The sequence below is a fragment of the Oryctolagus cuniculus genome, chromosome 4, assembly GCF_051225735.1.
Source record: "Oryctolagus cuniculus isolate XC-2025 breed Fujian yellow rabbit chromosome 4, ASM5122573v1, whole genome shotgun sequence".
In the NCBI taxonomy this organism is placed as follows: domain Eukaryota; kingdom Metazoa; phylum Chordata; class Mammalia; order Lagomorpha; family Leporidae; genus Oryctolagus; species Oryctolagus cuniculus.
The window spans coordinates 70,798,332-70,811,959 of NC_142870.1; the positions used below are offsets into that span (position 1 = coordinate 70,798,332).

The following is a 13,628-nucleotide window of genomic DNA, read 5'->3' on the forward strand; positions in this document are numbered from 1 at the left end:
TTTTTAAATATTATGACTACTGTGCTATTTCATTCACATATATACAAGTCTACATGTGGGGATGTGTTTTCTTTCTTTTTTTTTAAATTTATTTATTTTTACTTGAAAGAGTTACACAGAGAGAGGAAAGGCAGAGAGAGAGAGAGAGAGAGAGAGAGAGAGGTCTTCCATCTGATAGTTCACTCCCCAATTGGCCACCACAGCTGGAGCTCCGCTGATCCAAAGCCAGGAGCAAGGAGCTTCCTTCAGGTCTCCCACGCGGGTGCAGGGGCCCAAGGACTTGGGCCATCTTCTACTGCTTTCCCAGGCCATAGCAGAGAGCGGGATCGGAAGTGGAGCAGCCTGGACTAGAACCGGCGCCCAAATGGGATGCCAGCGCTTCAGGCCAGGGCATTAACCCGCTGTGCCAGAGTGCCAGCCCCGGGGGGATGTGTCTTTCCTTCCTTCCTCCCTCCCTCCCTCCCTCCCTCCCTTCCCTCCCTCCCTCCCTTCCTTTCTCCCTCCCTCCCTCCTTCCTTCCTGCCTTCCTCTTTCTTTCCTTCCTTTCTGTCTGTCTCTCTCTCTTTCTTTCTCTCTCTCTTTCTTTCTTTCTATTTCTCTTTCTCTCTCTCTCTTTCTTTCTTCCTTTCTTTTTGTAGATATCCAGAAGTGCAATTGCTGAGTCACAAGAGTAAGTTTATTTTAAGAAAACTGCAAACTATTTTCCAAAATGGCTTGTACTACTTTACATCCCTGCCAACAATGTAGGGATATACTAATTTCTTGTATCTTCACCAACACTTATAGCTGTCTTTATTACTGCCATTCCAATAAGTGTGACGAAGTATCTCATGGCTTTAATTTACTTTTCGCTAAGGACTGATGATGCTGAGCATCTTTACATGTGCTTATTAGCCATTCCTGTATTTTCTTTACTATTTTTATTATTTTTTTTTTATTATTTTGACAGGTAGAGATACAGACAGTGTGTGAGAGAGACAGAGAGAAAGGTCTTCCCTCCGTTGGTTCACTCCCCAGATGGCCGCCATGGCCGGCGCTGTGCCGGCCTGAAGCCAGGAGCCAGGCACCCCTTCCTGGTCTCCGATATGGGTGCAGGGACCCAAGTACCTGGGCCATCCTCCACTGCCTTCCTGGGCCACAGCAGAGAGCTGGACTGGAAGAGGAGTATCTGGGACTAGAACTCAGCACCCATATGGGATGCCGGCACCGCAGGCAGATGATTAGCCAAGTGAGCCACCGCGCCAACCCCCATTCCTGTATTTTCTTCATGAAACATCTATTTAATATTTTGCCCAAATTTTAATTGGGTTATGTCTTTTTATTAATTGAAGAGTTATTTATATATTATAGATTTAACTCTTTACTGGATTTTGATTTCAAAATAAAAATTTTACAGATATTTTCTCTTAGTCTACAGCTTGTCATTTCCTTTTATTTAAAGATTTTTTTAATTTAAAGATTTATTTGTTTACTTATTTGAAAGGCAGAGTTAGAGAGAGAGGGAGCAACAGAAGCAGAGGGAGGTCTTCCATCTGCCAATTTACTCCTAGAATGGCTGCAGGCCTGATCTGAAGACAGGAGCCAGGAGCCAGAAGCCAGGAGCCATGAACTTCATCTGGGGCTTCCACATGGGTGCAGAGGCCCAAGCACTTGTGTCATTTTAAAGATCTATTTATTTGTTTGAAAGATAGAGTGAGAGAGGAAAAGAGGGGTTTGGGATCTTCCATCCCCTGGTTCAATCCCCAAATGGCCCCAACAGCCAGGGCTGGGCCAGGCCTAGCCAGGAGCCAAGCACTTCATCCGGGTCTCCCACATGGATGCAGGGGTCCAAGCACTTGGGACATCTTCCACTGCTTTCTCAGATGTAACAGCAGGGATCTGGATTGGAGGTGGAATAGATGAGACTTGAACTGGTGTCTATATGGGATACTGGCACTGCAGGCAGAGGCTTAACTGGCTGTGCCATGGCGCTGGCCCATCATTTCCTTGTCTTTTCAAATGGAAAAGTTTTTAATTTTAATAAAATCCAGATTATCATTTTTTTTAAATCGAGCTTTGAAATATCTAAGAATGGCATTTAATCCACTGTCATGAGCAGTTTTCTCCTATCCTTTCTTCTAGCATTTTTATTATTTTAGCTCTTATATTTAGTTTCATGAACCATTTTGTAACAAGTTTTATTTATGGTATGAGTTAACTATTTACAGTAACTTTTACCCATATTCCTAGTGCCATGAATATTCATTTGTATCTCATATAGTGCTAGCATCAACTATCTGGCACTATTTATTGAAAAGATTACACCATCCCCTAAAGGTTTATTTTCTGGACTCTAAATTCAATTCTGTTCATCTATATGCTATTATTATACTCTTTCTTTACTGTAGTTTGTGTATTAAGTTTTAAAATCTGTAAATGTACATCTTCTAACTTTGCTCTCCTTTTAAAAATATTTTAATTATTTTGGATCTTTTGCATCTTCACATAAATTTTAAGATCAACTTTTCATTTATTGAAAAAATGACTATTCTTTTTTTGTTATTATGAATAGAATTATTTTCTTAATTGGTTTATTGCTACTATATATATAATTTAATTTTGTACAATGTTCTTGTTTCTAGTTAACTTGCTGAACTCCTTTATTAGTTCATGCATGTGTGTATGTGTAATATTTTGGATTTTCCATGTACAAGATCATATTGTCTACCAATTAAGCGTTACTTTTTACTTTACAATCCAAATTTATTTCTGTTCTTTACTTATTAATTTCCTCTCTCACCCCTCAATTCTATTCCCTTTCTTGCTGGATCAGATTGAAAATACTCAAGTCTGGAATAGTGCAAAGGTGGATTTGGAACATATCTATATGTTAAATTCAAATGGAAGGATTGTACACCCTTTAGGAAATTTTCCAGATACAATTATACTCTTTCTCTAAGTTATGTCTTTGGTTGTTAGTAGATGACAGTACATTCTAGATTGTAGTACTGGAAAACATTGGAATACAGCTGTTCTTTGCTAATTATATCAGAAATAATAAAGTTGATGGGATAGGGTTGAAGTTCTGTTATAGAAATTGCAAAGCCTAACAGAAACACAGCTGAAAAAAATGTTTATTCACATCACTTGAGACAGTAATTGGAGGAGTATATTTCCATAGAATCAAAAATAAAATTGAAAATTTATTTGAAATATATTCTCATGTAAAGATAAATGGGAGGTGGAAACTCTTTTAAGTTTCTTCTTTGTTATAGGCTACATATTTTCTAATTGATAACTTCCTACTACAAGGTGATGGAATTTCATCAAACACTCCATCATTAAGACTTAATTCGCAGGGCCAGTGCTGTGGCGTAGTAGGCTAAGTATCTGCCTCCGGCTCCCATGTGGGTGCCGGTTCAAGTCCTGGCTGCTCCACTTCCAATCTAATTCTCTGCCAATGGCCTGGGAAAGCAGTAGAGGATGGCCCAAGTGCGTGGGCCCCTGCACCTGTGTGGGAGACCCAGAAGAAGCTCCTGGCTCCTGGCTTCAGATCTGCCAAGCTCTGGCAATTGCGGACAAATGGGGAGTGAACCAGCGGATGGAAGACCTCTCTCTCTGTTTCCCCCTTTGTGTCTGTAACTCTGCCTCTCAAGTAAATAAATAAATCTTAAAAACAAAAGACTTGGGGCCAGCTCCGTGGCACACTAGGTTAATCTTCCACCTGCGGTGCTGTCATCCCATATGGGCACAGGTTCTAGTCCCGGTTGCTCCTCTTCCAGTCCAGCTCTCTGCTGTGGCCTGGGAAAGCAGTGGAGGAATGCCCAAGTGCTTGGGCCCCTGCACCTGCATGGGAGACAGGGAGGAGGCACCTGGCTCCTGGCTTTGGATTGGCGAAGCACCATCCATAGCAGCCATTTGGGGAGTGAACCAACAGAAGGAAGACCTCTCTCTCTCTTTCTGTAGCTCTACTTCCCAAAAAAGATAAATAAAATCTTTAAAAAAAAAACACAAAGACTTAATTTATGCTTTTATGCAATTTATGTTTCATTTCATGGTTTCATTTTTTGGATTAGATTTCTTATTTTCCAAATCGAAGAAAACCAACATTATTTATCTTTAAAGATTCCTTAGGTTAAGTTGAATTGTTATGACACTTTCATAAGATGAATTTTGGTGACTTTTATACTTTGCAAATATGAAACATTATATTGATACAAAAAGAGTATCAGGATATTTAAGGTTAATGCTTCATATATTTAGAATTTTTACTGCACAAAGTTTGCTGATCTTTCCTATCTCCTTTTTTGTCTCTTTGAAGAAAAATGAAACTTCTAAAATTCCTAGAAGCAGGTATTACGTGTTTATTTCATTTTATGTGATACAAATGATTTTGTAAATCTATTCATAATTTAAATGTTCTAGGAGAATCTATTCTTTTTTTTTATTTTTTTAAAGGCAGAGTGGACAGTGAGAGAGAGACAGAGAGAAAGGTCTTCCTTTTTCCATTGGTTCACCCTCCAATGGCCACTGCGGCCGGCACGCTGCGGCCAGCGCACCGCGCTGATCCGATGGCAGGAGCCAGGTACTTCTCCTGGTCTCCCATGGGGTGCAGGGCCCAAGCACTTGGGCCATCCTCCACTGCACTCCCTGGCCACAGCAGAGAGCTGGCCTGGAAGAGGGGCAACCGGGACAGAATCTGGCGCCCCGACCGGGACTAGAACCCGGTGTGCCAGCGCCGCAAGGCGGAGGATTAGCCTAGTGAGCCACGGCGCCAGCCCAGGAGAATCTATTCTTGAGGGAATTTTATTTTGGGTCATCACATAAAGCAAAAATAATTTCTACCGTTTATATTATTCCCTATTTCTATTCGAGAACTTCCTGATTTACAAGATTTACTTAATATCCCAGAAGAGCTTATTCCTTAGAAACTTCCTTAAGAAGTGTAGCCTGGGTGGGCATAGGACACTGTGAGAGAATATGTTGGTAAACACCAGCCTGATCCAAGTAAGTATTTTGGTCCTATTTAGAGAGATTTCTGAGCTATTATTTTTTATGAGATTAACTCTAAATGACATGTTCTCTACAGATGCATGGAATAGATTTATCACAGCTCATTCAGGTTCCAAAGTTCTTAGCAAGTCAGTTCTGTCAAATAACCCCAAAGTCTCTTATCTCCCATGTGAGAAGGTTGGCATCCTCATCGCTCTATCCCACCTCCCTTACAATCTTCATGGTCCAACCTAACTATGAAATCCTAAGAATTTTCAGGATAGATATACAATCCGAATAAATGAAAACGTTTGAATTTTGTAGCAAAAGTGGTGGGAGAAGCAGCAGAGGAATTCTTATATACATCTAACCATCAGGGAAACTCATTCAACAGCAGTTGGACTTTGACTCCCCCTGGGCAATTCCATCCTACACACACATAAACACACACACAGCTGCAGTTGGGCCTCTGATTCTTGTATTTAAAAGAAAAGAATTAAACAATGTTTGTTTTCTAAAGAAACATCGTAAGTTTTTCTTGCCCATTATAGAGAAACAGACCATAAATTTCAACACCTAAACTGACTACTTTGTTACTGAAAGGATCCACATTAAAAAATTAAAAAATTATGGTGGACCAATCAGCATAAATGGGAGCTCATGTTGTTTGTTTATGACTACTCCACTTGTAACCCCGCAGCATAATTCCATTGCACAACAGTTCTGCCAGGGCTGAGTTATAAAAACAGACAACTGCAGGGGTTGTGTTGAAAGGGATTGATTTGATAAAGTAGAATATAGAAGAACCCTATGCCTTTAGGTGTTGTCAAAACAGTAACTAACTCAGAGCTAAGAAATAGTGAGGGAAAATAGCATATCTAGTAAAATATCAAAACTTGAGGTAAGAGAGGCAATTTAATAGGTGGCGAATTGGGAAAGATACTGCTATAATTGGCCTTAGTAATCTATCATAAACCCCTAGTGGTCCAGAAGGCTACATACATACAACAGGAAAAAGCACAGACAGTCCTACAAATCCACGTATCCCTGGATGAGTGCAAGGCTTGGACATACAAAGAAGAGATAAGGAGAGTCCAGTAGAAGGTAAAGTCAGAGTGACTCGTAAACTGTCTGAACTTTGAATGCATTCCTTAACACACATACATATATATCTATGAGGTGTATTAGTGTATTGGCACAATGTGCTTGAGTACAACCTCTAGACAATAAACTGTACTGATAGAGTGACAAATCTTACCTAAAAAGTGAAAATGAATAAAAATGAAATGACAAAAACTGAATAGGAAAATCGGTTGTTGCACAGCATGGGGGAGACAGACTACACAGTAAGATCAGATATATCCTAAACAAACAGACAGAAATAACAGCAACAACCCCAGAAGGAAAAAAAATCAGAAGCCAGAGTTGCTATATCATATAAAATGAAATTTACCAAGAAAAAATTATGAAATACATAAAGAAATGGGAATGTGACTCATTCCCAGTTAGAGGAGTGATCAAAAGAAATCAATTCTTGGTTGAAATAAGGAAAGGATATGTTGAATTTAGAGATAAAGATTTGAAAGCAGGTGCTATAAATATTTTTAAAAAGGAAATCTTGTTAAATAATTAAGTAAATATTACCATAATTACACTTCAAATAGGATACTGATATTAAGCTAGAATTTATTTTTTTAAATTTTATTTATTTATTTGAAAGTCAGAGTTACACAGAGAGAGAGGCAGAGAGAGAGAGGGAGAGAGAGATCTTCCATCCAATGGTTCACCCCGCAACTGGCTGCAACGGCTGAAGCTGTGCTGATCCGAAGCCAGGAGCCAGGAGCCTCCTTCAGGTCTCCCACGTGGGTGCAGGGGCCCAAGGACTTCGGCCATCTTCTATTGCTTTCCCAGGCCGTAGCAGAGAGCTGGATTGGAAGTGGAGCAGCTGGGTCTCGAACCAGCGCCCCTATGGGATGGCGGCGCTTCAGGGCAGGGCGTTAACCCACTGCGCCACAACGCTGGCCACAAATAGAAATTATTTAAGAGAAAATAAAAACTCTGGAGTAGAAAGGTACAATAACTGAAATGAAAAAAATTGTTTTTTGACAGGCAGAGTTAGACAGTGAGTGAGAAAGACAGAGAGAAAGGTCTTCCTTCTGTTGGTTCACCCCCCAAATAGCCGCTGCGGCCACAGCTATGCCGATCCGAAGCCAGGAGCCAGATGCTTTCTCCTGGTCTCCTATGCTGGTGCAGGGCCCAAGCACTTGGGCCATCCTCCACTGCCTTCCCGGGCCACAGCAGAGAGCTGGCCTGGAAGAGGGGCAACGGAGACAGAATCCGGTGCCCCAACAGGAACTAGAACCTGGGGTGCTGGCGCCACAGGTGGAGGATTTGCCTAGTGAGCCGTGGCGTCGGCCAACTGAAATGAAAAATTTAAAAGAGAGTCTTAACAGTGTATTTGAGATGGCAGCAGAAGGAGTGAACTTGAAGACAAATCAATATAAATTATACATATATAAAGAGAAAAAACAATGAAGAAAATGAACAGAGTTTCAGAGTCCTGCAAGATTCCAGGAAACATACTAACGTAAGTGTAATCGAAGAGAAGAGGTGGAAGGAATGAAAGGGCGGGAAAATATTTGAGGAAATAATGTCTCTGAACTTCTCATATATTATTATATATATATATATATATATATATATATATATAGTATAAATACTTAAAAAGTCAAAGACCCCCAACTGGCATAAACACAAACAGACCTATGGATAGACACATTATAGTCGAACTTTTGAAAGTCAAAAGAGAAAATCTGAAGAACCAAAGAGAAAAAAGTCTCATTAGATACAAAGGGGCAACACTATGGTTAGCAGCTTATTTCCCATCAGACACAAAGCCATAATGCAGAGGCATGACAAACCAGAATGGTGAAGGAAAAGAAGAATAAGGCAAAAATATCAGTTCAGAATTTTTTTTTTTTTTTTTTTTTTTTTTTTGACAAGCGGAGTTAGACAGTGAGAGAGAGAGACAGAGAGAAAGGTCTTCCTTTTTCCATTGGTTCACCCCGCAATGGCTGCTACGGCCAGTGTGCTGCACCGATCCGAAGCCCGGAGCCAGGGGCTTCCTCCTGGTCTCCCAAGCGGGTGCAGGGCCCAAGCACTTGGGCCATCCTCCACTGCCTTCTCTGGCCACAGCAGAGAGCTGGACAGGAAGAGGAGCAACTGGGACAGAATCCAGCGCCTCAACTGGGACTAGAACCCAAGGTCCCAGTGCCACAGGTGGCAGATTAGCCAAGTGAGCCATGGCGCTGGCCAATTCAGAATTTTATATCCACAAAACTGTTTCTCAAAAATGAAGTTAAGTAAAGATTTCTCAGATAAACAAAGACTGAGACAATTTATTATGAGTAGACTTGTATTACAAGAAACACTGAAGGAAATCCTTTAGCCAAAAGGAGATGAAATAAAATAATAACTAAAATATACCTAGAGAAATAAAAAGACCTGATAATATAATTATGTCAGTATATACAGATACCAAGAATAGCAAATTTCACATCAATGAGGTGTTATATTGATCTATACTGTGGGCTACAAATGAAATAGTCCATTTTTTTTTGTTTCTAATGAAAGTGAATACCTACCATGATAATTCATGATATAATACAGTGACTCCTTTACATACCAAAGAGCATCCTAGAAAGGTATTTCTTTCCTCTTAGTATTAACAGAGTATTACTTAAAAAATATGTGGCTGAATAAATTGGATTCTGTACAGGTTGCTTTTATCATGTAAGTCTAATTCTTGCTTCCTTAGGTTTTCTTCTTGCTTACCATTTTATTTATTTATTTGTTCATATATAATACACTTATTTGCTTTCATTTAAATTTCTATTTATTGTATTTACTGAGCAAGATGGAGAGAGGGAAGAAGGCACACACACACACACACACACACAAAGTGAGAGAGACCGAGCATTCCTATGTACTGGTTCATTCCCTAAATGCCCACAATGGATGGGGCTTGGCAAAGCTGGAGCCAGGAACGGGAACTCAACCTGGGTTTCCGTGAAGGTATCAGGACCTAACTACTTGCACTATTACCTGCTGCCTCCCATGGTGCATATAAGCAGGTTACCACAAGTGATTTCCCAACCACTAGAAAAAATGCTCACCTATTAAATCGATGTATTTATATAGCATGTATCCATGTATCCCTTAAACCAACTTAGTTTCTTTTTGTAACAAAAAGATATCTATCTGGTTCTACAGTCTGCTTTTTATCTACCTTTCTAGACATCAATTCAATTCAATTTGCTATCTGATATCTCAAAATTTTAGATGCAATTTAAAAACATCAACCTATATCTTCTAGAAACAAAATTTGATAAACTCATCTATGTTTTTTTTCTGGTGACTTTAGTGTCCTTATAACCTTAAAACTATTAAAATTGGATGTTCCAGGCAAAGTGAAAGATTAATGTAATCAGGGTTCAAGATTAACTTAAAGCTTAGCTAAGTATGTTTTTGCTAACCCACTTGAAGATGATTCTTGGTTTTCTGTAAAACAATAAAACAATTTGGAAGCTATAGGTCAATAGCAGCTATAATCAAGTCACTAGTAAGGCGTTTAACATGGGACAGCCCACGACCTACAATGTAGATCCAGTCCAAGAATGTGCTGTAGCAATAAGCCATACTCCCTGACCCAAGCTGCATATGCTGGAGCAAGGAGGTCCTTTAAATAATTAGCACAAAAGTGTCCAATGGGGCAACATTATTCTAAGTTGTACTAAACCTACATAAAAGCTAACAGAGAGCCTCTATACTATGTTTCCTTAGTTCTTCTAACAAAACATAAATTTTATTGATATTTAGCTGGCTCTCTAAATACATATCATGTAAATATTCAGATAAACCTCCCAGTAATAACCTCAGCACAAGACCCCAGGTCACCATTATTTGTACTACAGAATCCTTTAAAAACAGAATGTTAATGAATTCTGAAACATTGGATTATTTGTCTAATAGAAAACATTTTCTTTAAATTTAGCTCTTGGCTTCTATTATATGCCTGGCAGATTTTATATAGTTAACTTTTGATGCAATAACTGCACATTGTCTATGCACAACATATTTTTGAATATTTTCCTGATTATAAAATTAATGCATCTCCATGGAAAAATACAGAAAAGTGTAAGAAAAAATTATAAGTAGGAATAGTCTGATCACACAGAGATAATCAACCACTAATGGTACTTTAAGATTTCATTCCAATGTGATACACTAGTTTGGTTTACCCCTTTCCTTGTGTGTCACTATTTTGACTCTTACTCTCACTATATGGCACATGCTCAAGCAATTGTACAATTTCAATAGTAATTATTTTTTATAAAATAATTTAGTAATTAAGCACTATTTTTCCATAGGTTTATTATTATACATTTTTCTACTTACTAGTATTCATTACTGTCACTTATTACTCATGAATTTGGTTTTATCTAAATATTTTCTATTTGGGATTTTCATATATATATAATATATATACACATATATGTAAGTATGTTATTATACAAGTATTAAATCATTTCTCTGAAATAATATGGAGGACAGAAATAGCTTCTAAAGGAAAACATAATAAAACAGTAAGGTTCGTGCTAAAATGTAATAAATTGTATATCAAGGCTGTAGACAGATTATTTTAGGTAACATGCTTATTTCTTTATTTTTATTGTTACTATCTTTACTACAACACTAGAATATCAGTATTGGAAATTGAGAGTGAGCTATGTTTATAAAGGTAAAAGCTATGCCATGAAAGCTGTGATGCATAGCTCTCAACAGTCTAATACAATTCTATTTCAGGGACTTTGCTTTTACTATGAACTCTGCCATGTAGGATTACATCATTTCCCATGGCTCAGATGATGTCCAATTCATAAAATACTTTAACAAAAACTGTTATGAAGTAGGTTCTGTTATATGTTCATGTAACTACTTCTCTTTGGTTTAGTACGGAAATACACAATGCATCAATATGTGTTTCATTAAGACAATTGTTGCACTAGGGTAACAGGCTGGGCACATAGAGGAAGTGTGCTGGTGTAATTTATTTACATTTTAATAAGACCTCAGACAATTGATAGCACACGGAAGCTCATAGTGAGGTTAAGGAGAAATGGTGGCTGAAAAATGCCTGGAAGTTTAGATGCTGTAAGTATTACTTAATCAATAGTATTGCTTCTGAATTAAGATAGCATAACAGTTCCACAGGGACAGATATTGTGGTCTGTGACAAACATCATTCAATGCAGGCATTAAAAATTAAGGTGGAATATAAATTTTCAAAAATATGATACATTTTTAACAGTTACAAGAACATATGCCACATGGGCCCTATAAAACAAAAATCTCATGAAAGCCCAAAGGATGGAAATTTTCTCCCTTAATATATCAAAGTTTTCTGCTAAATTATCTTTCTGTAGAGATGCTTACTTCATGTTAGCATTTGGATTTCTCTTACTTTGCATGTTAACTACCTCATGAATGGCTTAAAACTTTGGGCAAATTCTTTAATACAACAGGAGGTTCACTCTTTTCATTCCTCTTTCTAAACTCTAATTGGGGTCAAGTTTGTATGAGATAAGTTACCACTGATAATATTTAAGAGATTAACATTCAGGACAACTGTCTATCCAGTGTAGTTACAAAGAGAGCATCTTAAATTCTTGCAAAAGCAAATAAATTTTTAAGCAGAAAAGGAAGAAGTAACAGTAAAGGAACAATCAGGATAGGAAAAGCATGAAGGGGCCAGGATCAGGTTGAATATATGAAAGCATTTTGTAAGCTCTAATTAAGAATATGCCCATATATATACTATATATATTTATATTGGCAGCATCTATACAGAATAAATGTTTCATTAGGATTTATTATTTTGTATTTTTTCTTCATTTTTATCTGTCTACCAACTATAAAGTAAGTTTTTAGAAAGTATGTCACTTAGGGTTTCTGTACTATAATTCATAACAACTAAAATAACACTGAGTAGAAAATTTATTTCCAATAAATATTTGAAATATTAAGACTTGTCAAGAAAGTATAGTCTAAAAATATCTGACATTCATTTTTACACATTATACAAAGAAAAAGTTTTCAAAAACTAAGATAAATTATATCACTAAATGGGGAAGGCAGGATAATATGCTAAACTACACTAAAGCAGTAAAATAAACACAAAAACACCCTTCAATTGAAAATAAGTCCATGGTGAATTCACTGAATTCCCACATATGATTTGGAATATTTCCAGAGAAATGCAAACCTAGTGATAGCATCAGGAACATGACTTGCCCAATATCATGTGTCATTTCTGTCATACTACCCAAAAGTGAAAAAATGTGATTAGAAATTATAATTTCCTAGTCATATAAAATTTAAACAATCTATATTAAAAAGTTATATGGATTTCCAAGCATTATCAGCTGCTATACATATTCCTGAATAGAATCTAGACACTTTCACTATTGATGCAAAAATGCCCAATTTCAATAACCAAGACATATATTGAATCAGTCATAAAAACTCTCCCAATAAAGAAAAACCCAGGACCTATGGATTAATTGCTAAATTCTACCAAAACTTTAAAGAAGAAATAATTCCAACTCTTTTCAAACTATTTAAGACAATTGAAAGGGAGGGAATCTTCCCAAACTCCTATGAGGCCACCATCCCCTTAATTCAAAAACCAAAAAAAAAAAAAAATACAACAAAGGAAGGGAACTACAGACCAACATCATAGATGAACATAGATGCAAAAATCCTCAACAAAATACTAGCTAATTGAATCCAACTACACATCAGAAAGATCATTCACCCAGACCAAGTGTTATTTATCCCTGGTATGCAGGAATGATACAACATATGCAAATCATTTATTGTGATACATCACACTAACAAATTGAAGAACAAAAACCATAAGATTACCTCAATAAAAGCGGAGAAAGCATTTGATAAAATAGAACATCCTTTCATGATAAAATTCTTAAGCAAATTGGGAATAGAAGGAACATTCCTTAACACAATCAAAGCAATTCATGACAAACCCACAACCAGCATCATATTGAAGGGGGAAAAGTTGGAATCATTTCCACTAAGATCTAGATTCAGTCAAGGATTATATTCTCACCACTGCTATTCAGTTTAGCTCTAGAAATTTTAGATAGAGCCATTTGGCAAGAAAAAGAAATCAAAGGGATACAAATTGGAAAAGGGGAAGTCAAATTATATCTGTTTTCAAATGCATGACACTAAATATAGGCAAACCAAAAAATTCCACTAAGAGACTACTGGAACTCATGAGAGAGTCTGGTAAAATTATAGGATATAAAATCAACACACAAAAATCAGAAGACTTTGTATACAAAGGCAAGGCCATGGCTGAGAAAGAAAGTGTAATATCAATCCCATTCACAATAGCTAAAGAAATATTTAAATACCTTGGAATAAATTTAACCATAAAAGTGAAAGATCTCTACATAAAAACTACAAAACATTAAAGAAAGAAATAGAAGAAGACACACAAAAAACGAAAATATCTTCCATGTTCATGGATTGGAAGAATTAATATCATCAATATGTCCATACTACCAAAAGCA

General features: G+C 37.2%; 1 protein-coding gene and 1 long non-coding RNA gene across 48 annotated transcripts in view; one reads left to right on the forward strand and one right to left on the reverse strand.

Annotated features, from left to right (window-relative positions):
• The window catches only part of ZBTB20 (zinc finger and BTB domain containing 20), an 873,240-nt gene that overhangs the window by 498,963 nt on the left and 360,649 nt on the right, over positions 1-13,628 (reverse strand). The window lies entirely within an intron of this gene.
• The window catches only part of LOC149127008 (uncharacterized), an 88,176-nt gene that overhangs the window by 60,805 nt on the left and 13,743 nt on the right, over positions 1-13,628 (forward strand). The window lies entirely within an intron of this gene.